This window comes from Micropterus salmoides, unplaced genomic scaffold (assembly GCF_014851395.1).
Source record: "Micropterus salmoides isolate LMB-PRFRI ecotype aquatic unplaced genomic scaffold, ASM1485139v1 Ms_hic_scaffold_13, whole genome shotgun sequence".
In the NCBI taxonomy this organism is placed as follows: domain Eukaryota; kingdom Metazoa; phylum Chordata; class Actinopteri; order Centrarchiformes; family Centrarchidae; genus Micropterus; species Micropterus salmoides.
Window position 1 is genome coordinate 33892727 of NW_024040374.1, and position 27288 is coordinate 33920014.

General features: G+C 42.5%; 1 long non-coding RNA gene across 1 annotated transcript; it reads right to left on the reverse strand.

Annotated features, from left to right (window-relative positions):
- Nucleotides 1-22139: 22139 nt before the first annotated feature.
- Nucleotides 22140-22947, reverse strand: LOC119901293. The gene is made up of 3 exons (XR_005444163.1): nucleotides 22885-22947; nucleotides 22731-22795; nucleotides 22140-22271 (listed from the first exon to the last, which is right to left on the reverse strand). It is a non-coding gene; the product is annotated as an uncharacterized LOC119901293 (long non-coding RNA).
- Nucleotides 22948-27288: the final 4341 nt, after the last annotated feature.

Here is a 27288-nt window from a genome sequence, read left to right on the forward strand (position 1 = left end):
TCAATGCCTGGAATTTCGTCGGGGAGGGTCAGAGCCATCCTGCACCCTGTCCGGGCTATGTCCCTAAGGTTCCGTCCAGGTTGGCAGGGCCTACGGTGCTGCAGGCGTTTCATCCCCCACCTCATGTGACGGCGGAGGATGGGAGACTTCATCTGCTCTGCCCAGTCAGAGCACTGAGTATTTACACTCTGAGGTCCTCCCGGTGGAGGAAAGCAGACCTGTTGCTGGTGTGTTTCGGGTCCCCCAAGGCTGGGCTCCCCGCTTCCAAACACACGATCAGCAACTGGATTGTTCAGACTATTTCCCTGACCTATCAGGTGCGCGGGTTACCTTCACCTATGGCCGTAAGGGCGCACTCTACTCGAGGCATGGTGGCCTCTAGGGCCCTCCTCGTAGGGGCTTCGCTCCAGGATTTGTGTGAGGCAGCTGGCTGGGCCACTCCTCACACTTTCATCCGGTTTTACAGTCTGGACCTTCCTTCTGCACCGGCACCCGTGCGCTCTCCTCTTAGTCGTGCCTACGGGTTATGCTGGGGGGCAGGCGGGGAGCAGGCGCGGCCTAAGTGGGTATCTCGTTCCCATAGTGTCGTCACCGATGCAGTTCAAAGCAAAAGGGCTAATGTGTCCGGTGTGCCGGCGTGCTTATATACGCCTCCAGTAACGCCGTCACACGCTACCGTTCTAGTAACACCAATAGGACTGGAGTAGTTTCATTCATGTTCAGCCCTGCCACGCCAAGAGGCGTTCCCATAGCGTCACTGACGCAGTGTCTCGTTCCCCTTCTCAGGGAACAAGGCTTACATACGTAACCCGAGACGTTTTTCCACTTCCGACAGCCACGGATTGGCTGAAGATACGTCCACTCAATAATAGGGAAATTCAACACACCATTCTCAGCAGTCATTGTTTGGCCAAAAGGTACTCACTCAGTACCTGGGGAGGGTTAACCCTTTGCACCCCTGTCAGTCTCATGTGGCTCACCACACAATATACACTTCTACGTGTTAACGTGTTCCTGCTTGTTGGACAGCTGTATTGAGTAGGTATTGGCTTTTACTCTTAAAGGTTTTTATGAACGTACTTACAGTTACAGTGGTCAGTATTCTTCACCTGATTCCCTTCGCCTGCGCAGCCTCTCTGCTCTGCTGACTGAAAAAAAAGCCAACTGACAGCAGGGCAAGAATACTGCTGGGAATTAGGTAGTGTGCGCTCACAGTTTCTGTAATCTGTTCTGTCTTGTGCATGGAGAGGTATGATGGGGGACACAGCTCTGGGGAAGAAGCTGTTCCTCAGTCTGGTGGTGCAGGATGTTATCTTTTACCTGTTCAGACAAGAAGTGGCCAGGATGTAACCCTAACCCTGATAATGCTTCTAGCCTTCTTCCTCAGTTTACTGGCATGGATAGTGTCCATGTTGGGTGTGAACGATTAAGAGCAAGGCTTTCTAATGAGTTAGTTTAATTTAGAATGAATTAATAGGCTAGAGTCGACTGCAACTCCACCTCCTCAGCCGGTGCCTCAAGGAATGTGAGTATTAAGGTGACTGGGGGAGTGGATTCATTTAGGCTAACATTAGTCCACATTTAATTCTTATATTTTGTTGCACTTTTGCAGCAGGGGTGTTAATTTGTGTTTTTTTATGCACAGCTCCTCTATAAAGTTTTGGCTGGTTAACTGCTCAAATGGAGGCACAGAAAGGGTGTAGGACTGCCACTCTACGCCCTGGTCTCAGCTCTGGGTTTTCATGGATTTCATCCACTAATAAACTCTTTTAGATTTCTAGATTTGAGAGCTGCTCCATCCAAAGTGTGCTGTCTCTCCTAATCAAAACAGGTCTTCTCCAGAAAGTCCACCAATGATCTACAAAGCCCACATCGACACCACCTCAACCACCAGTGGCAGAATGATGACATGCGGCTATTTCAGTTAATTTTTAGCTTTGAATTTTTTTTTACAATTTCCTCAGACTGTTCAATTCAGGTTGACAGAAGATGTTACATGAGTCCATTTTTTTTATTATTTATGTGATAAAAACCTTCTTAGCAAGACCTCTGATAAGGAAATGGTGAATCCCTTTGCAGGTGACCTGGCGGAAGGCGTCACAGAGTAAAGTGGTGCTTTCTCCGAGAGGCTTGGTTCAGGAGCTGGGTGCTGGAGGAGGAAGAGTGGGCGGAGCAGAGGAGCCCTCAGAGGAAAGCAGAGTCAATCTGCAGAAGACTGACGGCGAGCGCTTTGACCCCGACACCGGCAGTGGCATGTTGTTTCTCAGTAATGTGACTGTGGCTCACGCAGGTTTCTATGAGTGTGAAGCCTGGAACGCAGGGGGCGTGGCCAAGGTGACCTTTCAGCTTGCCATCAACTCATCCACTTCCACCTCTTCCTCCTCCATCTGGGCCTCATGGTCCCAGGTGTCCTCACCATATTCCCCAGCCTGGCCCGTCTAAGGAGCCATGGTCCTGCTTTGGGCTCAGATGTAAGTCGGGAGCCCCTGTACGCGCTGGGCAGCATGGCCTTCAGCGCTCTCGGAGCTGCCACTCAGACTGCCATCGCTGTGGGCATCTCCCTGCTGGCTCTGACCGCTCTGCTGCTGGTCGCTATGATCTATAGCCGACATCACCAACGAAACAAAGAAGCTGATGGAGCTGAGAAGGTGTGTGTCTGTATAGCAGTAAAAGCACATTTTTAAAAATTTGCAACAAAATAAAAAGTATTTTAGTCACGCTTGGCATTGCCTCTAATTTTAAACTCTAATAAAGGTTCTGTGGAACTGATGGATTAACTATGTTCTGACAACTGGTCTTAGGAGGAGTCTCTAAAAGTCTGAGAAAAAAAAAATCTTACAGATTTCAAAGAACAATCAGTAATATGGACTCTTTAGTGACATCTAATGGCAGCCAGTACAAACTACAACACTGTCAGTCCTGGCTGCGTTCAAATGTCCACCATACAGACCAGTAAGTAAAGCTACATCCACACAACTACGTTTGAGTTTTAAAACGCAGAACTTTTGCATCGTTTGCACCTTCCGTCCAGAATTAAAAAGGGTGAATCCGAATCCGACCTAAAATGGAGAAGTCTGAAAACACTGCTGAGCCCGTTTTCATTTTAAACCTCCGGGGTAGCATTTTAGTGCAGACAGGCTAAAATGGAGGACTTTGAAAACGATGATGCGACACTTACATTTGGCTTCTTCATTGGGTGTTATCAGTGCAAAGCAAAAACACAATGCTACTGTTTATTTATTGGTATTTTATTCAAATATTGTGTAGGCTACTGTGCAAATAACACTTGTGCATGTTGCTGAATTTCTTTGCAAGGACTCACAGTCAGTTTTCCACCACAGTCTCTTTGCTCTTGGCTTTGCCAATGAATGCTTAGAGGGAAATCAGCTGAGCAGTCCGCTGATGTGGGCTTGACTTGACATGGCCTGCTATCTGCTGATGCACTGGGATTGTGAGCTGAGCTTGACTTCGTTGCCTGCCTGAACTAATGCTTTGCTTGATATGTGGATGAAGATAGTTTGTTTTAAAACACCATTTTTAAACTAAAATGTAGTGTGGATGTAGCCTAAATAAGCAAATAAAACTCTAATCAGCACTTTTCGAAGGCAGGGCTAAGCAGTGCTTCAGTTACAAAACAAAAATCCAAACAAAAAAAAGACAATGACAAACATTGAATAAATATTTAAATCAAAGACATGCAAGAACTTAAGAAAATAAGACCAGAACAGGTGAGGAAGCATCTGTAAAATGCCTTTGAGAATGAACAGGTCTTGTGTAAAACACTCAGCAGAGTTGCTGACCTGACCCACAGAGGAAGGCTGCTCCATAACCTGGAGCCAGGACAGCAAAAGCTCAGTCACCACAAGTCTTTGAGTGAGGGACAACCAGAAGCTGTTGCTTTGAAGACCTGAGAGGCCCGGTGGACCTGTATGAGATCAGCAGCTCACAGGAGGGGTGTAAGGACTTAAAAGTAAGAGTTAGTTATGTGCTGATGTAAAATGTCAGAGGTCTGACTGAGGCAAAGACAAGAACTTCAGTTACATTGTCATTTAACTGCAGGACGCTGTGAAATTTCCAGGCACTGAGCTCATTCAAATTTCAAAGTTTGGGTGGATGAATTGATCTAGGTAGATCAATATGCAGTGAGACAGGATTCAACCAATCCACTCAACCACTTCAGAACAATTCTAAAACGTGGTGTTTTGTAAAAAGTGTTTTCCTGAAACAGAATGAACTTTAATGCCCATGTATAATATAGTACAGGTTTAAGCATACAAAGGTTTCCATTAGCTCATATTCTTGTACATAGTGCCAAAATCGAATGTACAGGAAGAACCACATATACATACAGCTAAAACAAGGCTAGAAAACTGGGTGCACAAAGCACAAGATGTAAATGCTCCGTATTTGTATAGCGCCTTTCTAGTCTTTTCGACCACTCAAAGCGCATTCACCAGTCACACATACACTGCGGAACAGCTGCCAGGGGAAAATCAGGGTTCAGTATCTTGCCCAAGGACACCTCGACACGCAACCAGGGGGAGCCAGGGATTGAACCGCGATTGAGCCAGCGATTGAACCGCCTTCCGATTAACGGCCAACCCGCTCTACCTCCTGAGCCACAGCCGCCCCGAGAGAGCCCAAATGCACAACACAGAGCTGAGATACAGTTCCAGGGTTTTTAATCCAGGCAAGACAAAACTCACAGGCAGGCAGATAGACAGCAGGGGAAAACAGAGACTGGCAGGCAGATTACTGAGGGGGAACAGACATGACGCAAGTTACTGAACACTAAACATAGGTCATATCAAAATAAGTAGTAACAGATCAGAATAATAAAAATAACAAACTAATCCAGACACAAGCTGACAGATCACAAATAAACTAACACCAACAAGGAACACAGACTGAAGCTAAGATAAAATAGGACCAAGAGCAGACAAAACCAAAATAACACAAACACATAACTATGAGTAAGTACAAGGACATAACTAAGGCACAGAACTCAAATGCAGGTTCTAAACCTGGAAGATACAAGACAGACAGGTAAAAAGTGAGCTAAACAGAACAATGAAATAAACTATGAACACAAGACAAGAAACAAAACTCGGAAACAGAAAACATGGACCAACTGTTTCACAGGCTGGTTTAGGGAGCAGAGACAGGACCAACCAGGAAACAGGACAACACTCAACAAGGAAAATACCAACACACCACTAAACACTAGCTGACAGATAATAACCAGATAAATAATAACCCAGACTAAATAACAGATACCAAACAGATCAGTAAGTAAACATACAGTGAACTAAACTCAACAGATGACAGAACTAAAAAGTAGATACAAAACCCAAACCTCTGAATCAAGAGCCAAAACCCAGAAACAGAGAAACCAAAATCAAAACACAGAGAAGGCATGGCCAAAAAAATATAACACAGACAAGCTCAGGATAGGACGGTGACATAAACAAACATAAGTAAACATAAACATATAGTACATGTTATTGGATCATGGATTAGCAAATATTATCATACATGACATGATAATACATACTAACATCTTACTTCCACTGATAAAACTGATATTTCAGTACAGTCAAACATCTCATATTTTCATTATATTGTATATTGCTGTTCCCCAAAAGTGATGCAAGTGAATTTTTGCCTGCAGGAGGAGAGCATCCTGTATGTGAATGACTACTCTGATGGCCCCACCACCTTTGCCCAGCTGGAGGAGTACCGTGACGAGCGCGGCCATGAAATGTATGTCCTTAACCGGGCCAAGCCTGTGCTGCCTCCTGCACCACCCACAGCTGTCTCCAACATGAACCTGGGTTGCACTGCTCCATCTGACACCTCCAGCCACACCCTCTCCTCGGGGCCAGGCCAGCCCATGAGTCCCACTCTGGCCCCCAATAAACAGCAGCAACAGCAGCAGGAGGTCGACATACGGACCATGAGAAGAATGGCGGGGGAGGGAGGGGAGGCCGAGCCTGTGATCACATCAGAGGCTGAAGGGATGTTTCTTAATCACACAGGTCTGTTCATGGACTCTCAGATCGCCTACGAGATCCACTGCTGAATGGGGGAGAGACCACTCCAGCACAGAGGCATTGTGTGTGTGTGAGACCAGTTGACAGCAAAACCCATCACATTATGTAAGAGTGACCGGGTGCCACTGCTGAAATCTACCAGCAACTGACAGATGTACTCGTCCCTGTGGAAGGATTTACTTTCTCCACTCATCTTCTCTAATTGGAGATGGTTTACATACCAGGTAGAGCTCAGAATCTGGTTTATTAAATCAGTAGGACTGAGACCTTTCATTGGACATGCTGTGACCTTGCACGCCAAAACATGAGTTGGCTAGTGGGTAGATTGCCCTACACCCAAAGACCATTTTAACTGGTATATACTGAGCTGCACACAAAAGACCGGTCCTGTACATGAATATCTGGGTCAGCATTTATGAGAACTAATTTCATACCAGAAACCTTCCACTGTCATAGCTGTAGAGAGAGTTAATATCTCTCCTCTGAAGAACTCAAACAAAACTCATTGGTAATTTGCAGTGTGAGTATAATAAAAGGGGAAATCATAGAATCTTCCAGTTCATGAGCATGTGGTAACCCTAGTCTGTTTTATAACTGTTGTTAATGTCTGCCAGTGTTGGGCAAATTACTCAGAAATTGTAATAAGTTACTAGTTACTTATTAAAACTATTAAAGTAATATTACTTTACCCATTACTCTGATAAAAGTAACTAGTTACATTACTCGTTACGTTACTATATTACTTTCACTACCGCCACCATCCAAACAAAGCAGTCTCTCTCTACAAGGAGTATGGTTTTTACAAAACATAACTTTTCTTAACGCCACTGGCTGAAATAAAAAAATTAAGCAAGTCAATCCAGACTTTTGAACTACTGTTTTTCTGCACATGCATTTATAAGAACAGTATTCAAAGCTTTTACAAAACACAAAACATTGTTTAACGCCACTCTCTCTCTACGTGGTAGCGGCTGGAGTTTCTTTCTAGGCCAAATTTCACATTCCTGTGCTGCTTCAGCAGATGAGAGAGAAGGCAGCCTAACAAGATCCACACTGAGGTACAGAGAGTAAAGGTAATGTAGGTACAGACTGAATGAATAATGGTACAGATATTTGTAGTAGTGTTTATTATAATAATCGTAATGTTAATGATTATAACAGCAATAACAACAAGAGGACTAGTAACAATAATTGTAGCAGAGGGTGTTGAGCAGGAACACGGGGCAGCAGGTGACTCGCAACCACAGCTCCAGAGCCAGAAACACCTGCAGAAAGTGATAAGAGGAGAGGGACGAGAAAGCACAAGACTACGGGAAAGGGGAGTGAAGTCAAGTTAGTAACATGCATTAATGGGATGAGGTTGCATACAGAGGGAGAGAAAGAAAAGGAGAGAGGAGCTCAGTGCATCATGAGAAGTCCCCCGGCAGTCTAGGCCTATAGCAGCATAACTAAGGGATGTTTCAGGACTCACCTGTGCCAGCCCTAACTATAAGCTTTATCAAAACTCTTACATGTGGAGAGGGTGTCTGCCTCCTGAACCTAAGGAGAGAAGCTTGATAGCTGAATGCTCTGGCTCCCACTCTACTTTTGGAGACTCTAAGTACCACAAGTAACCCTGCGTTCTGGGAGCGCAGTGCTCTGGTGGGGTAGTAAGGTACAATGAGCTCTTTAAGATAAGATGGTGCCTGACCATTAAGAGCTTTGTAGGCAAGAATGATTTTAAATTCTATTCTGGATTTTACTGGAAGTGCAGAGAAGCTAAGACAGGAGAAATATGATCTCTTTTCCTGGTTCCTGTCAGAACACATGCTGCAGCATTCTGGATCAGCTGAAGAGTCTTAATGGACTTTTTCGAGCAGCCTGATAATAAGGAATTGCAGTAATCCAGCCTAGAAGTAACAAATGCATGGACTAGTTTTTCTGCATCATTTTTAGACAGGATGTGAGAGTTAAACGACATGTCCTGATCAAAGATAACTCCAAGATTCCTCACAGTGGTGCTGGAGGTCAGGGCAATGCCATCCAGAGTAACTATATCTTTAGATAATGCGTCATGAAGGTGCTTGGGCCCCAGAACAATAACTTCAGTTTTATCTGAGTTTAACATTAGAAAATTACAGGTCATCCAGGTTTTAACATCCTGAAGGCACATTTGAAGTTTATTCAATAGATATAATTGAGTATCATCTGCATAACAATAAAAATGTACAGTGTTTCCTGATAATATTGCCTAATGGAAGTATATATAAAGTGAAGAGGATTGGTCTGAGCACAGATCTCCATGACTAACTTTGGTGTGCATGGAGGACTCATTGTTAACATGTACAAACTGAGATCGATCTGATAAATAGGACTTAAACCAGCTTGGAGAGGTTCCTTTAATGCCAATTAAATGTTCCCGTCTCTGTAATAGGATCTGATGGTCAGTTTGGTGAAACGCCATATCCTTTCCACAATATTTGCTTTAATTTGCGATTTTCAGTATTCGGTTATATATGTCATTACTGGTCAGATTAGGTCAGTCTGATCAGTCTGACATTGTTTTTGCAATTGTACACAACGACTCAACCAGGGCTTGACATTAACGTTTTTGCTCATGTGGCTAGTGGTTTTCAAGAGTTACTAGCCACACAGCATTTTAACTAGCCACATTTTATAGGATTAACGTTGACTATGGCATGCTAAAAATTACTTGTTAAAATTTACTACCACAATCATTTGCTCTGATAAGGTTGTGTGTGAAGCTCCTTTTTTTATGAAAACATGTAGTCTATTAAGATAAACACATAAAAGAGAGGCTTCTTATTGTATATGCTAAAGGTGCAGGTGTAGAAGATTCAAAAGTTAAAAACTAAACTGAAAAAACAATTGAATCAGAAACAATGTTTAACTATTTATTAGGGCTGGGCGTTTATTAATTAATGCAATAACGCATTAATTAATTAACGCCGACAATTATTTTATCGCACATAAATGCAGATTTTGTTATAATTTTGATAGTCTGTTGCTCATTGGCTCTGAATACACATACAGTCAAACCATGGGTCACGGGAGGGGTGGGATGTTGATCAGCCTGAGAATCACCCACCCAAACAAGCAGTGGAGGGAGGCTTCGGCCATATTTTTCCACCCGCGATCCGTTATCACGGCAGCAGGTGAGCCGCTTGCTTGTTAATGACGCAGCCTATCAAACAGCTCAAGCAGCCGAAACCAACATCTGTATCCTGTGTTCAATGTTGCTTTACGTTACCTGGTCTATGCTTGTAAAATATCCACTGCGACTTGTAACGTCATTTCAAGTTTTTAAACAGAGTCATTTTCAAGTTTTAGCGTCACTTCCCACTTTCCTTTTAAAAACCTTTCCGGTGGCAAAAAAAAAAAATGAAGAAAAAGAACATAAAGGAAAGTCGTTATTGCAATCCGTGATTACACCACAGGCTTCTGATATACAGTTGCTTTTTTACATGTGAAGGAAAAACCAATACACACAAAGCATGTTTACCAACACATTAAAAGCCGTACTTCAAGGCAGAATAGGTGACCATTACATCCCCCCCACCCCCAGCCAGCGGCCTATCGGGACCATTGAATGGTTTTAAGTCTACCACATTTACATTGTCCACCTTCAATTTATCAGTTAGCCAACAAACACGGTAGTTTACAGGACCAAGTTTTTTTTCTATCCTAACAGGCCCTGACCATTTGGGTGCAAACTTGGCAGAGAATTTGGCTGAGGCTTTAGACAGGGTGTGATCTAACCCAGACCAGATCCCCAACTGCAAAGTGTACATATTTGCGTCGTGCATTGTAGTATCTGGCTTGTCTGGCTTTTGCCACCCCAACATGTCTTTCAACCTCCTTCAGTAGTAGTGCATGTGAGTGCAGTGTGTGGTATGCAGATGTACTGGGTGCAGGAGATTTGTGAATAAGGGGCTCCAGTTGGCCTTTAAGACTACGTCCCAAAGCCAACGCAGCAGGGACACACCAGTGGTCTCATGCACGGCTGTGTTGATAGCCAACCGGAACTCAGGCACCAATCCCAGTCCTGACGATGTTCCCCTACAAAGGAGGCGATCATGGTCTTCCGTGTCCTATTGATCCGCTCTGTCAGTTTCGTCTGAGGATGGTATGCTGTAGTGAGCTTCTGGGTAATGCCCCAGGATTCACACAGGCTGGATAACAAGTGACTAGTGAATTGGGGCCCCCGGTTGGACACAAGAAAGGCGGGTACCCCCCAGCGTGTAATAGATCATTCTTTAAGATGTGGCAGACCATTGACCCACTTACTGAAATAGCCGACAACCACCATTATAACTGAATTCCGGGCTTTGCTGAGAGGGAATGGCCCCATAAAGTCCACTCCTATCATCTCCCCTGGTGCTTTGACTTCTGTAGACTGGAGGAGGCCAACTGGCTTGTCATTTGAACCCTTGTACTGTTGACATATGACAAGCATGGACATGGCTCCAGACATCCTTGAGAACTGTCGGCCACCATGCCACTTCCAGGATCTTCAGGAGAGGCTTCATTCTTCCCAGGTGACCTCCAAACGGGCTGTTGTGGAAGTAGGCCAGAAACTCTGGGATTAACACAGTGGGAACAACTAGCTGATAATTGAATCCACCATATTTAGATGGTGCACCCAACAATAACACCCCCTGCTGTTGCTGATAATGGAGGGGACCCAGTGAGGGCGGACAGATGGTGTGACCAAGCTTTTGGTATAAGGTGTCAGTCTGCTGAGCCTTTCTGATGTACTGAAGTGACTTGGGTAGATCAGACCAGTAAGATTTCGCGACAGCCACACATACACTCCCGTCCTGTGGAGGATGTGCTCGGGCAGCCTGATGTTGCGCCTTCCACTCCCACTTGACCCCTTTTTTCTTGAGGTTATTAAGCAGGGCGACAATATCTGCCAGCCGAGGGATGAACTTATGATACGAGCCCACCAACCCCAGGAATCTCTGGAGACTCTTCAGATCTGTTGGTGCTGGGTAAGCAGTAATTGCTTTCACCTTTGACATTTCCATCTCCACGCCTTCTCCTGAGACCACATGTCCTAGGAAGGTGAGTTGAGTTTGCAGGAGGTGGCATTTCGCAACATTGAGAGTTAGATGGGCCAGATGTAATTTTTTAAACACAGCCTCCAGGTCACACAGATGGTCCTGAGTCCTGGAGAAGACAATAATGTCATCTACTGTATGTACACAAAACAGGTTCTGCCCTTCAACTCACCCAGAACGCTTTCCATCAACCGCTGGAAGGTGGCACCAGCATTCCTCAGACCAAATGGCATGACCTTAAATTGGAACAGGCCCAGATGAGTGATCTGTTGGGTCAGATGTGCGGAGTATTTTCTGACAAAGTTTATAAAGCTGGTGAAGGTGGGGACCAGGCTTCACCAGCTTTATAAACTTTGTCAGAAAATACTCCATTAGCTTTCTATTACACTCAATAACTCTGCAATCCAAAACTTCTCTGGAGACGGTCAAGAGTCGGTGCGAAAAGAGTTTATTCCAAAACAGGACAAATAAACCTGTGCAACATCTCTTCTAGGTTGGAGGATGAAGTCCATCCTATGGTCTGCAGATCTCTTCAGGGCTGGTTTGCCCCCTCCTTTCCTCATGATGAACTTCTTTTCCTCTGTTGTTGTGTTGTTTTTACAAATTAAAACTGTTCCCAGGCTGTCATTTATTATTGTATTGTTAACTTTCTACATCTTTATACTACTGGATAAGAAGTTCATCATTTACATTTCAACTTCAGTCTCACCATATTTCTTAAAGGTTACGCATGCTTAATTTGACACACAATTATATTTTTTAAACAATTAATATAAGAATAACATAAGTAAGTAAGTTGGTTTCTTACAGCAATCTTGATGTTATGCTGGCTGCTTTCTGCTTATCATCTCTCTGTTGTGTTTTTATCAAGCATCTGATGGTTTTTTGGTCATCCTCTGTCGCTTTTCTGAAAAGCAAGAATTCCTTCAGCAAGTTCATCAAAGTTCACACAGGTTATAAGCAAATTCACTCAAAGCTCACACTGGCAATAATAACCACAGGCTGGTTGACAATCAAACCCCTTAATCAGTAATTAAGCATGTAGTCTTAATATTAGCAGATTAACACATCAGCAGTTCCTCATGTAATCACAACAGTAGATAACAGCAAAACAAAGCATGCACTGTCACAGTGTCGGCAGATCTTGCACACCCGCAGCCTCTCCTATGGTCATAATCTACAGTGGATGACAGTTGGACAAGGCAAACCACCTGCAGCCACTTCCTGCAGGCATTCCTCCCACTCAAGGATCTAACCACAGTGAGCTCGTTTCTGTGTTCATGACTACAGTTCACTACTTCTGATCATGCTATTTTAACCAAAAACCTGACTTTGTGCAATAAGCTGGTGTCTCTTGTGCTGTATGCTATAGACAGGACATTCTTACTGTATTGACGTATGTTTTGTAACAATTTTCACAAATTCTGCTTCTACATTTTCCTTTGCTGGTGTTTTTGATGATGCCTTGCTGTGCTCATTCTGCTCCCAAAGCACACGAAACAAATACATGCTACTGCCTCTGGGCAGTTAGACACAGAGGACCACACACACTCCGAGCTAAAGAGTCTTAACACTGATCTTAACTTTACACTGTAAAATAACATTAAATGATGACAATAGCTATAGAGTTTTGACACTGTAATCTTAACTTTACACTCTAAAATAATACTTTAAATGATGCCAATGCAGACCACCTTAGCTCTAGCAATTAATGATAACAATTTAGGCTGTAATGTTCTAAAATCATTCTCAACAGATCATGGCCGTTTTTTGGTTGCTTTCCTTATCCATGGCCACCTGCCAGTACCCACTCTGGAGGTCAAGTGAGCTGAAGTACTGTGCTCCATGGACTCTAAGATTTCGTGAACCAGTGGCATTGGGTAAGCATCATGGTGTGTTTTAGCAATAAGCCCCCTGAAGTCCACACAGAAACGGGGAGTTCCATCCTTCTTAGGTGTCAAAACCACTGGGGAGGCCCAAGCAGAAGTGGAAGGCTCTATGACACCATCGTTGAGCATTTTCTTTACCTGCTCCTCGATAACTGCCTGTTTTTGTGGTGACACTCTGTACACTCTCCTCCGCACTGGCAGCACATCTGTAGTCAAGACCTTATGTTTGATGAAATCAGTAGCACCAGTAGGCCACTTCTGCAGCAGTGGTCTAACCAGCTCAGGCTGTGCGTCCAAAAGGGGAACTGGATGTTTGTCACTGGCATCATCCATCGCGGCCTTGTAAAAGTTGATTGTAGGCTCTGTATGTCCCCACCACAGTGTTTCACGTCCCTTAGGCAAGAACTGATTCTCATACTCATTAAGGAGTACGTGCACCCTGAATCAAGGACAGCATCTCCACTGGAGCCTCGGTTGGCTATTGGCACTACCAGGAGAGTTGGAATACCGAGAACAGTGGCCACATCCGCACTATGCCCCCGGCCTTGACCATGCTCAGTCTTTTCCTGGGTCTTTTGGAAGAGCGGTCTGAAGAGTGGGACTGCTGTACACGATTCCAATAATCCTTGGATTTACTCCAATCCTTCTCAATAAGTGACCCCACCATGACCACCTGGTCCACTGGCCAACCTTGGGTTACATGCACTAAGGATGCGCCCCACAATCTCGTCTTCGGCCATGTCTGGTCTTCACTTCAGGCAGAGTGCTTGATGATCGTAGGCACAATCCCGAAGGCACTGGGTGGGTGACTGCACATTTGAGCGGAGTTGCTCTTCAATCTGACTGGTAGTCTGTGAGCAGGAAAGCCTCAAGGAAAGCTCTTTTGAATTTAGCCCAGTTATCTTGCTGTGGGAAGCTAACCACCAGCTCTTTGCAGGACCTTTTAGAACAGCATTGAGTGTGCCAATGAGCTCAATGTCACTCAGTGGCCTGAGGGCTAGGAAGTTTTCACACTGCTCAATGAAATCAGTGACATCAGTGGAACCCCTCGACTCTCCAAACTGGGGAAACTCCATTCTAATTGGGGGTTTGGCCGTAGCTGCCGTGGATGGTGGAAGGGTAACACCCTCTTCAGACATATGCCAGTTAGCAGATGCCAACACTGCAGGTGTGGAGAAACTAGCTGGCCTCCAAGAGGAACGACTTTTGTTGCATGTCTCTTCCAGTTCTTCACGCCACTGCTTATCTCTTCGCTTTAGGCAGGCCACCATAACCTGGTCAAATCTCTGCAGCTTAGTGTCAATATACTCTTTAGCCTACTTAGCCATTGTCTCAATATCTGCTCTGAGACCCTCCTCACGATTGAGTGTGCTGTTAATTGTGTCTTTAAGCCGGTTTTCCAAAGAGTAATCACCTGCGACTGAAAGGAGCTGGTGAAGCTCATAGGCATGAATGCAGGATTAGGGCACAGGACAGCCGAGCTGCCGTCATCCTGAGACACAACAGAGCCATAGAGAGGGCAGCCAGATCGCTGACCCTCGTGGCCAATGTCAGAGCCACAAGTAAGGTGACCTTGGACGAAAGGAACTTCAGGTCCACCGACTCTAAGGCTCAAAAGGGGCTTGGGTTTGCGTGTGTAAGACCAGTGCCAAATCCATGTAATGTGTGGAGCGCCAATATGATAACATTACACGCAGGGTTGTCAACAGCATCACACACTGCCTGGCAGATTTCTTCTTCAGAAAAATATCTGTACCTGGTGTGTATATGTTCTGTCCACACGAAGCGAAATGTCCACTGTCGTGGGCTCATACGGTTTCTGTGGGGAGGGGTGTGTGAAGGGACCTCTGATCATGAACAGAGTGTACTGCTTGTTGGTTTGAGCTTCAAGCTGCAGATTAGTCACTTGGCAAATGTAGACAGCTCAGTGCTGAATAAAAATGGGAGCCGAAGGCCAGGTCTCACCGTTGTATATATACAAGGTGCGGATGTAGGAGAGGTCCACGCTGTGGGTGGGCATAGACAACTTTTCAACTCTTCAGTGCCGTGCAGGTGCACAGAGGGGTAAACCCAATAGCAATAGCCTTAGAGGGTGAGGCCTATACGAAATAGGATATAGTATTGCAACATGCTCCCCATCTCCTAACAGTACACATGGAGTGAGTAGTGGTGCAGTATAAAATGATTCTATAGTGGGAGCATTATTTGATAGGGGATGGTCTCAGAATACACTACTCCTAAAATGATGTTATAATATAATCAAAAAACAGAAAGACGTCATAATACTGTGAGAGTTATACCTTGATGGTAGCATTTTCGATAGGGTAGAGCGACTCGATAGACTCTGCTATCGATTTGCGCTACGGTAGCATTTTTCGACAAGGCAGTGCGCATATATATATATATATATATATATATAGCCAGGCACTACTCCTGCCTTCTCTCTCGTTCTCCTGTGCATTTTCTCGGCAACGCACACTCACGCACTGACTGACCCCTGTGCAACGTGTGTACATGCGACTAGTCACGTGTGATGACAGAGATCATACCATCAATTTAAAAGCAGACGTGGGGGCTTATGGTCTACAGTTCTGACGGACTGTGGCTGCCCTGTGACAAATTCAACTTTTATATTCTCGTTTAACAAAAGTCTGGATGTCATATTTGGCGTGCGCACCCTCGTGCGGCGGCACTGCTGGAGAGATTACACTCCTGTACAGTAGATGGCTGTACGCACCTAAACGTTGTTTGCAATCCGGTCTTAATCAAGAGAAGCAGCAGCAGGAAAATGTGTTGGAGTCACGGGTGAGTTTGTTCATGCAACCAATTAAAAACGTATAAGCTCTTAAATTTTGATTTTGGCTATAGATATACTTTGCAGATTTCTGCGTGTTATTGTTGTGTCCCTGACATTAACGTATTTGATGAAACCTGCAATGACTTTAACACTTTAAACTGCAACAGCGTTTCAATTAGACGTTTGTTAGCGAATATTAGCTCAACACTAACTTGTTAGCTATAGCAGTTTATGATAACAGACTTCAGTGGTTTCTTTCTTTGATTTTACCTAAGGAACACATCAGTCTTTTTTAAAAATAACATGCATAGGGCACAGCCTACCGTGCTGAGCAAGTCACTTGTTGCTAACAAAAAAGACTGAAACAAAAACAAATCTAAACACTGTATGAGAGCAGATCAAGAGTATGATTTTGTTCTTTTTCTTATAAACACAGGGTACGTTGGAAGAGGTGAGCTGCAGGGGATATCTTCTGAAGATCCCCTCCCTGGATTCTGCAGTAATTTCTGCCAGTGTGCGGGACAACAGTGATAATGAATTAAAAAAAAAACAATTGTGGTGTCCGAACGATAATGCTGCGATGATGTGTTGAGAAGAAATCCGCTTGACACTGTTCTTAATTATAAAAGTTTATTACATCAAAGAATTCAGCATCAATTATAAGCTCTGCAGCAGCTTGGAGTGACCCAGCCCGATAACCACTCTGTCTCTCTGTCTAATCTCTTCTTCCCCTAACACTGGGTCAGAGGTCAAATTCTATAGGAGGGTTCACTCTTTGTACACCCATCAATCATTACTTCCCCATAAGGGTTCACTGTCCCTCTCTCCAGCTGCAGAGCATTATGTTAAACTGTAATGGTCAAATGCACATATGTTATACACCACACAATAAACATGTTATACTCTCCCCAAGACTCATTTTTATTGATATATTCTATATTGTTTGCACACTTAGTAGGGAAATCGCTGCAAATACAATTGCTTATTCTATTATGTAGTTTGTATGATGCTTTGGCAATATTGTTGTTATACATTCATGCCAATAAAGCTAATTTGAATTTGTGTGTGTCGCTGGGTTGGCACATACACAGGACAAGCAGCAGTGGCAGGAAGACGTCCACACAGCCTGCCAGCTGAGACACAATAATATCAGAGTTATATCTATTTGTATAGCAGAATAAAGATAAGTATACAACATACTCTTTTTTTTTTTTAATTTCAGGCTTATTTGACAGGGACAATGCACATAATACATAGATACAATGTGCTAGAAGTAAGCAAATGGCTTACATCTGCTGTCCATGGACTGGTGGTAAAATTGTCACCCTAAAAAGACAGAATGATTAAGCTATAAATGTTACATACAGTGGGTACGGAAAGTATTCAGACCCCTTTAAATTTTTCACTCTTTGTTTCATTGCAGCCATTTTCCAAAAATCAAAAAAGTTCATTTTATTTCTCAGTAATATACACTCAGCACCCCTTCTTGACAGAAAAAAACAGAAATGTAGAAATTTTTGCAAATTTATTAAAAAAGAAAAACTGAAATATCACTTGGTCATAAGTATTCAGACCCTTTGCCGTGACACTCATATTTAACTCAGGTGCTGTCTATTTCTTCTGATCATCCTTGAGATGGTTCTACACCTTCATTTGAGTCCAGCTGTGTTTGATTATACTGATTGGACTTTATTAGGAAAGCCACACACCTGAACTTTTTTGATTTTTGGAAAATGGCTGCAATGAAACAAAGTGAAAAATTTAAAGGGGTCTGAATACTTTCCGTACCCACTGTATAGATGATCACCAGCTCACCCATAGGCCTACACACACACACACACACACACTGACTGAATCTCAGTCAATATGCTTGCCTCTATGTCAATAGCATGGACATAGAGGCAATTATAGCCTGTCTAATACTGTAACAGCAGTGGATAGGAATTTCTCCAGCGGGATTTAAAACTACATTTAAAACAATCTTTCTGCCGGATTGCTGGAATACCATATAATAACGATCACAAAATGGATCTTTAGTCAAACTAACATCTGTATTTATAGACTGACATTTTTATTCATTAGCATCAGAGTCTGCATTTATCTTATTGACAGATATTTTATTCATTCGCATGATTGCTGTAACTATTCCGTTCAAAAACACCAAAGTACGAGAACAGAATGAACCAGACGTGAGTTTTTATTTTGCAATGTAGAAGTTAGCGGAAGGCACCAGGCAGGAGGGTGTGAGACGGGAGGCTCCAGGCTGCAGCCAGTCTTGGGCCAAAACAGCATTCAGGCAAGGATTATACTTTCGACGTCGACCACGAGTACACGATGGTCTGCGCGGACATACGCATGCCTGGCGACCAGCGCTACCAGGGCAACAACCGATCTACTGCGCATGTGTGGAACATGTCCGGCAAGCTGACTAGGGGTGAGTTCCGACAAAACGTTTTTTTCCAATGGCAACGGGGTGTTCCCTGAACACTTGTGTACGCAAGTGCACTGCATTTCCTTGTATTGACGCTCAGTTTTTCCATTTATTTCCTCTTCTGATATCCTTAAACACTACTGCATACATTTGCAAGGCACTGTTAGAGCCATTAAGAAAACGTGGTCAATCTGCACATGCTGTGGAAAAAAGGGTCAGCCAAGCAGGACATGGAGCAACAGTTTTCCGCATCGTGTATAGCAATAGGAAATTTTGAAGTTACCTGTGTTTAAGTATGTTTGATAGAACACAGGATTTAAGACTCTACCTGGAGACGTTTATTTTGTAACTGTCGTCTTTTTTGTCTAATAAGACGTCGGATATTTTTCTTCTTACATCTGCCTTCTTGCTTCACTTGATTATACAGTTATGCCCTCTTTGGAAAGTCAGAAACTTGTCCTGCGATAGTGGCAAAAGAAGTTTTAAAAGTTGCCACTACAGTCACATCACTTATCATCGATCGATTAGTGCATTCAATCATATCAGCAGCGTTTTCATACTTTCAGCCACTGATTTTACTCATGGAGCTGCCGGCTGCTTTCAGATGCTTTGCTCGTTTCATTAGATACTTTGGTGCAGTTTAGTGACTTGTTCGACTCGTTACGTGTTTTATTGTTGTCTATTTGGACTAAACACAAGAATGACAAGCCTCACATGTGACTGAATAGAAATTACGATAAATTATGTAATTGTTTCTTGTGGACAGACTGACTTTAATTGTCTCCATTATAAAAGGTGATGGGAGAAACCGAAAGATCTTTCTAATAAATAAATACAGTTGTGTGGGGCTTTTGTTGTTCAGACCTACAATAAACAGAACTAGACAGTGAATCATAATACAAAATCAAATATAAGACTTTGCAGCGATATACTTGAGTTTAATGTTATCTGTCCTGATGCATCAGATCAGTCCGATCAGCTGCAGCGTCCAATCAATATGACGGCTACCAAATAAGGGGGCCCCGTCAGTCAGTAAAAGACTTCCGCGAAGGATGCACTGGTGTATCTTCGCTCATAGCTTCTCAGATCGCTCCTAGCTCCTCGGAGCATATCCAGCTGCAGCCCGCAGACCTGATGGAAGTTGAACTTCCAAATGTGGTTTGTCCCAGAAGACCCCGCGCACAAGACGTGATAACGTTAATCTCGGCTCACGTACAGGATAGATTCTAATGCAAACCGTTTTATTCTTTAGAAGCCAACAACAGAACTTTAAATACACTTCTGAGAAGTTTTTAGGCAAGAAATCAACTGTGTAGATTTCGAATATCGGCAGTTTTACGAAAATGTGTTCAAACGTTTTTGGAGTTGGGAAGCGCCGCAAGTGCCGACCATGGTGCTGACAGGTGTTGTATAGCTGCAGTAACATTACCGGAGGCTGCACAGCAACACAATGGAGGTTAATCCTATCGGCCGATGTACGCCGCTGTAGGGTTAACCGGTCGACATGCATATCATCAATAACTTTAGGCACACACCCTGTGATGGTTGGGGTAAGAGTAATATACCTCGGGGGGGGTGTCAGGAATAGTTAGCTAGCTAGCTCCGGTTACCTCCCCCGGTCCAGTCACACAGACAACTGCAGCCAACACAGCTGACGTGTCCAGCAACAGCTGAACGATGGTGTTAATGTTCTTACCGCTATTCTATCATTAAATTCTCAGTAATGTTGTAAAGTTTTAGCCTAAATCAAGATACATCTTAGCACATAACGTATACTGATTACGTTGACACTTGACACCTTTTAAAACAGCTATGGGTGGGCCGAGCGGTCGAGATAAACGTCATCACATTTTGTATGGGTATGTAAGTTTTACACGTTTGTCTGCAGGCTGCAGCTGGACCCTTCTCAAGCTGACTGCAGAAGGTAGTATAAACAGAAGCAGTCCGCGGGGTACGCTCTCGAGTATATTCAAGGCTTCAGGCTGCAGGGAAAATCTCCTGGTGCGCCAGTCCGCGAGTTTAATCTCCACACTGTCTTCTTGTGTTGTCGATCAAGACAGTTTTCAGTCACATGACATGCGTGGTGACCTGGAGGGCAAAACAGACCAACATTGCGGCTCACACCGTGTCTCCCGCGTGGATCACCTTTCAACTTAAGAAAAAAGAAAGATATGAACGCAAACTGCAAGTGTTGGTCATATCCGACCCGTATAACGTTACAGCATCCGCTGCTGCATTTCTACCGTTAAAAACCGCCAGGTCCCTGCCGCCGCTCGACTGCTGTTCTTTACGTTTACCTTGTGGGGATTCCCTTACCTAACACAACCCAGGCTTGTCTCCTCCTCGATTAGTAAATCTGAAAGCACAATGTTTTCCACAATCAGCAAACTGCTGGTAGAAGGATTTAACAGAGTGGTTTTCTGTTAGAGTTGTTCAATGGTTCTGGGGTGCACATCCATTGCCAAGCAATAAATAATGACGGAGGAATAAAACACGGTGGGGCATCAGCGCTGGAACTCACTCTGGAGAAAACTTTGCCAGAAATCACGTCAATCACAGCACATCTTATTGGTTGTTGGCATTGCTCATCACACAAGATCTGTGTTAACACATTAAGAGCACATTTGTTTCTATTATGTCAACACCCCCACTTGCTCTCACATTGTTCTTCTCTTAAAACAAACATTAGGTTCTCTACCTAGCATCATGTAAATCCATACATGGTTAATGTCCAAACATAAACTTACTTCTTAAATCTTGTTGCAGGTTTTGTCATCACATCTGCTACCATCTGGTCTGTTGGGAAAATAAGTTTTGACAATTGCCCATCATTCACAGTTGACCTCAAAGTAATACTTTGTCAACATGTTTACACCTCTGTTAACAGGATTTTTTTGCTAACGCTATCGTGCCTTGGTTATCCTCATAAACCTTAGGTGGTGTGTAATTATGCTCGTCAATGCCCTCTAATAGCTGTACTAGGTACATACACTCGTGTATGCGGTTAACGCCTTATACTCTGCCTTACAAGTGGATAATGCAACAGTTGGCTGCCTTTTGCTTTTCCATTTAAATGTAAATGCCCTGTATTTGTATAGCGCCTTTCTAGTCTTTGACCACTCAGAGCGCTTTTACACTATATCTGCATTCACCAGTCATACACTGAGCCTAAGTGCTCAAACCGAAACTATCATTCCGATTAATGGCCAACCCGCTCCATCTCCTGAACCACAGTCTAGGCTTACACAATAACCTGTTGTACTAAGTTTGTCAGTTACATCAGCCGCCCAATCTGCATCACTGTACGCATGTAATCCCATTTTCTCACCATCACATTTCCTGTAAATCAACTCTTTCAGATATCGTAGTACATTTTTCACAGTAGTCCATTGCTCAGTAAAGTACTGTGACAGCTTACTTACTACAACTCAGATCTGGTCTTGTACATATAGTTAGATAAATTAGGCTGCCAACTGCCTCTGTATTTCTTGACATCAGTCATTTTCTCTGTGTAGCATATACGTGGGGTTACGGGGGATAAGGTTTTGAAAAGGCAAATAATGAGACTGAGGCCGATAATTATATTTGGTGTGGGTACCATATATTATGTGGAAACAAGGACAAAAAAAATAAACCACAATACCCAAAATATTTACAATCTGCAGAAACATTGGTTTTGATAAAGTGCATTTGAGGAAATTCAGTTCCGTTGACTCAGTAGTTCACAGAAACAATAAACAAAATACAGCAACAAATTGAGGAGTACTCAGATTTAAGGACAGTCACAACACACTATAGGACATTTTTTGTTCATGAAAGATGAACGCTATGTCCAAATGACGAGAATGATCCGTGGAACGCAAATAGTCCATAAGCAAAGGCTTACTGAATGGCCGTGTGTGTGAATGAGAGTGGAGGGGGTGAGCAAAGCTGCAACAGCCTCCTACCAAACCCACAGGGGGCGATGAGGTTGTTGGGGCAGGTTCTGTTCCAGGTAGTAGCTCGCCATCAACTGACCCGCAAGTGGCCTCACCTGGCCTGTATTAAATAAACAGGACCCATGGTTTAATCACTACTCATTATTTAATCTACTAGCTAGTTTTATCTTCTATATTTTATGTTCTATGTGTACACAATATCGTCCAAAATATGGCATAAGTAATTGTTAAATGACAACAACAACTTGTACAAAAGTACTTAAATGCATGTAACACCCAGAAATGTTAGGATTATTTACAACATTCCATTCAATACAACTGATAATCTTGTCACTCAGTATGTAAATAAACCATTTAAATACTTAAAGCCATAGCATTGAAACGAAGTGCTAGGATTGCATTATCATTCATTGAACCCAATAAAAACTCCATAGGAGCAATGGAAAGCAAATGCTACTAGCATTGCTAATGCTACCAGCCACCACAGCCCATTGAATTACATTGAGATGGCTAATGCTGTTAGCATCACGCCAGTGGACACAACAACAAACAGACTCACCAATTCCCACAGATATTCGACACACCGCGGCACCAGTCGGCTTCTAAAGACCACGGTAGTGGGCACTACAAATACACAATCACATGCTAGAGTCAAACAAGCATTTAAGATGGAAAAAAAAAAGGAAAACAGCATTGTTTGTGTAGAGACATACCGAGTGCAGCTGCTCCGGTGGCTTCCCCCTCACACTACTGATTGGGGAAACTCACCTCAGCTTGTTAAACGCGCCCAAGCGCTATGATAGGTTGAAAGTGTTCACTGAAACTACCATGTGACTCAAGGGTGTGTCTGGTGGAGTGTTCAGGTGACTGAGAAAAAAATGGGACCATGGAATTTTAACCTGGGTTACATCTGCATCATCAGTATAGTTCAGTTTTTGTTCATGGTTTACAGTCTAGCATCTCAAATAAATCAAGTATTTTTTCCACATATCTCTTCTGTGACATTTAAACACATCACTTTGATCAAAATCGATACCAAGAAAATGTTTCAAGTCTTTCATCTTGAACTTTGCTGTGAGCATCTCTTTCACAACCGTAAGTGCATTTTCATAACTGGCAGCAATGACCAAATCATCAACCCATATGATCATGATCACTTTCTTATTTTCTGTTTCCCTTGTGTAAACACAATGATCAGCTGGGTTTTGCAAAAAGTCATTGTCACTCAGATATTTGTGCAACATCTTGTTCCAATTTCTGCCCGTTTTAGTCCATATAGTGACTTTTCCAGCTTTAACACCAACTTTTCATTTGTGTAGATAATTAAAGCCAGAAGACTGAATCTGAATTGGTGCAGAAACAGGGAGACAAGTTTTGGAAGAATTGATGCTAAAGGCAGTAACATAGATTTTCGAGACCCAAATCTTTCAAATAATGCTAAAGCTTGTGGTAAAGAATTATTAATATCTGAAAGAAAGAGGATAATATCATCGGCATATAATGAAATGTGATATACATTATTAATATGAATTAGACAGATCAAAGTTCTCTGCCTAACAGCCTGTGCTAGCGGCTCAAATGATAAAGCAAACAAAATTGGAGAGAGGGGGCAACCTTGTCTTGTACCCCTCGGAAGACAGAACTGTGAAGAAACTGTGTGGCCAGTTGATACAGAGGCTGAAGGATTAGCATACAGAGTTTGGATGAGAATAAAAGAGGGTCCAAAGCCAAATCTCCTAAGCACAGCCCACAGGTACCTCCATTCCAGTCTATCAAAGGCCCTCATAGCATCTAAACTGAGTACTGCACATGTATTTTCATTCCTAGAAGTGTCAATTATATGCAACAGGTGTCTAACATTATCTGAGGCCAGACGGCCCCTGATGAAGCCAGTCTGATCCTCATGTATCAACTTTGCAACATATATATTCAATCTGCCAGAAAGAGCCTTTGCATATATTTTAACAATTTAAAAATGATAAAGGCCTATAACTCCCACAATCCGGATCCTTCCAACTTTTTAACAGTAAAGAGATCAACGCAGCCCTCTGATCTCTGTGAAAATACTACTTTTAATGACTCCAAAACCTTGGCTCTAGCAGAATCATACTGGTGTTTCTGAATTAATTCTATTTGTTGAATTGATTTTTCTAATGAACTGATTTTCCTTTTTTCGAGCTGCTGCTATTTTAGAGGAATATGATATACAGCTACCTCTAATTGGATTCCCACAGTATCTGAGGGTTTACATTTGAGGATGTATTTAATAAGATGAATTTGCTCAAATCTTTTCTTATGTTCTAAAACAAAAAAGGCCATTGTTTAAAGTGAGGTGATAAATAAGATTTAAAAGTAATTTTAACAGGAGAGTGATCAGATATAAGGATAGGTAGGGGTGATGGCCACAGCCGTGGCCTCACAACCAGATGAAGAGCGGCAACCTCATGCACTGAGTTTATGTTGTGTTCTTTAGGATTAGTTTATATACATTCATACACATTAGACATTTTGTTGTAAATATTTATTTGGTTACAAATAAACTTACAGGACACTTAGTTTATTTCACATACTTTATTTTAGTATACAGAAGCATCCCTTGGAACGCACACCATTAGTTACTTTTGGATTCTCATTTTGTTATAATTCTTGTTTCTGAGCTTACCAGTGTTGGATGCCACACCCAGGAGAGATCCAGGAAGTCTGCTGGCTTAAAGGGTTGGTGCTCGGAGCAGGAGCAGCTTTATAGGAGAGGTGGCCTAATTGGACACTACCACTGCTTGCTATGTCTGGGGGGGTGACTTTATTCTCTCCTTAAATATTTTGGGGTTTAGATTTATATTATATTTGAGTATTTTTGAGTTAAGGTTAAGTAAATGTACATTTCTTGTGGAATAAGTTTTTACATAAGTTTTGTTGTGTTTGTAGTTATGATGTAGTGTTGTTGTTGTTAGTCTTCCCCTGTGTGTCAAAACTGGTCTGATCAGCCAATATATAAGTCCCCTTTGTTTGTTGTATAGGAGGTCAGTTGTATTTTTGAGTCTCTTATGTTCACAGCTTTAGTTATTGTGTTTGTTTATTTGACCTCTTTTATGGGCCCAAAACTTTCTTTTGTTGGGATTTTTTTGGTAAATAAAACCCTTTCTTTAAATTTCCCTCTTGACTCCTCATGCCTAACTGCCTGGTCCCTCACAGTAGGATTTCAGTGTCTGAAAGACCTCAACAGAGGAGGAGAGCTAAGAATTTAATCAATTCTAGAAAAGAAGTAGGAGGATCAGTACTAGATCTATCTAGAACATCAACTGTTAAATTAAGATCTGCACCCACAATCAACAAAATGTTACCCATCAAAAAAATTGAGATTCAAAAACATTACGATACCAGACAATATTTAGCTGTATTTAAGGTAATCAAAGAATAACAAACGAGAGTCACTACCTGTCCCATCCACCTGTACATTCAATTTCCTTTCCACTACTAACAACCATTAGTTTTATATTGTGCACACGAAAAGGAAATTATTTTATAACGCATATTTTGAAATCTAAATATGAGATTTTTAAAATGCGTTTCCGGTTTACATGCAGTATGTATCCTTTTCCTACGCAAAAAATCAAGACACTTTACCCTCTTAACAGTATAGAACGATTATTTTTCAAATCAATTTCTAAGGACTAATTTTGTGTATTCTAAAGAAACAAAGTTGCCCATTACTCGATTAACATGCCAATATATTCAAAATAAATATCAAAAACATGCCTAATCAATATTTTATTCAATCATCCTGATGGCATATCTTAAAATGAATCCAATTTCCATGTCACTGATGTGTTGTGATAATAACAGACATTAATTAGGCTAGTTAACTTAAAACTTTAAAGGTTCAGTGTGTAATATTTCTGAGGCTCTATTGACAGAAATGCAATATAAGATCCATAACTATGTTTTCAGTGGTGTGTAAAGACCTTACATAATGATGATTTCAGTTTGTTTTTCAATTGAATTGTTCACATTATAGGTCACATTAAAGGTGGAAAAAGTTCTGACATGATTTATCTTTGTCATTATTTTACATCATAAGAACCTGGCATTTTAACAGGGGTGTGTAGACTTTTTCTATCCACTGTAAAGACTGATCTACCAAGGTGCGGAGCTGGACTGGAAATCACTGAGCCTTGCCTCCATTTCTACAAATAAACTACACTTCATACACGTACCATTACCACTAAAGGAGGCAGGGGAGTAACTGAACATCTGACACACCGAGCGGGAGAAATTAGGAGAGCGAGAGGGAGCAGTAGAAGCCATCGCTAAGGCCAATGAGAAAATATTTTGGGGGGAAAGCTTTGTTGTTTCCTCAGCCGTTTGTCACTTCAAAGGTGCACAGCGGTGGCAAGACCAGGGAATCGCCAGTGGATTGACCCAGGGTTCTTTGGGTTCTGGCCGGCGACGTAGCGTAGTAGACTTCGGTTTCAAAGGAAACTCGATTGTTGTTTCTCACTCAAAAGGTACGTAAGTTAAATGACCTAATAACTTTAAACTAAACCAAATGAAAAAAAATAATTCACTAAAGGTTTGCAAGACCTTGTGACTATAATTAAAGTTGCTGAGATGAATCAAAAAAGAACTAGTCTGGGGAAATTTTATCCCAGTTAAAGCTAGAAAATAGTCGAGTAAAATCTCCCATTTGGGAGTAACGTTAGACAAGGAGAATGGAGAATTTGGAAGTCACAGAGTTTCCTCCAGACCGGACTCTTGGAGGCAGGATGACAGGATGTGGAGAGGTGGAAGTAGCGAGAGATAGAGAGCGAGAGAGCAGAGAGAGCAAGCCCACGGGGTCCACTTGGTTTTGTTTGTCACTCATAGGGGCATGGTTACTCCAGGTTTTAAACTTTAATCTAAAGTAATGTCTTAGAGTATTTGCCCGCGTTATAGTCATATCCTTCCACAATATCAATGCTTCTTAATCTTAAATTTTATAAACAGTTACACAGATCCTAATTTCTAAGCATTACATAAAAATAAAAGTGAAAGCGATCATGGTTAACCGTTCTTAACGATCACGAGCCTCATTTATAAACAGTGCATAGATACAAAGCAGGGCTGAAAAAGTGCGTAGG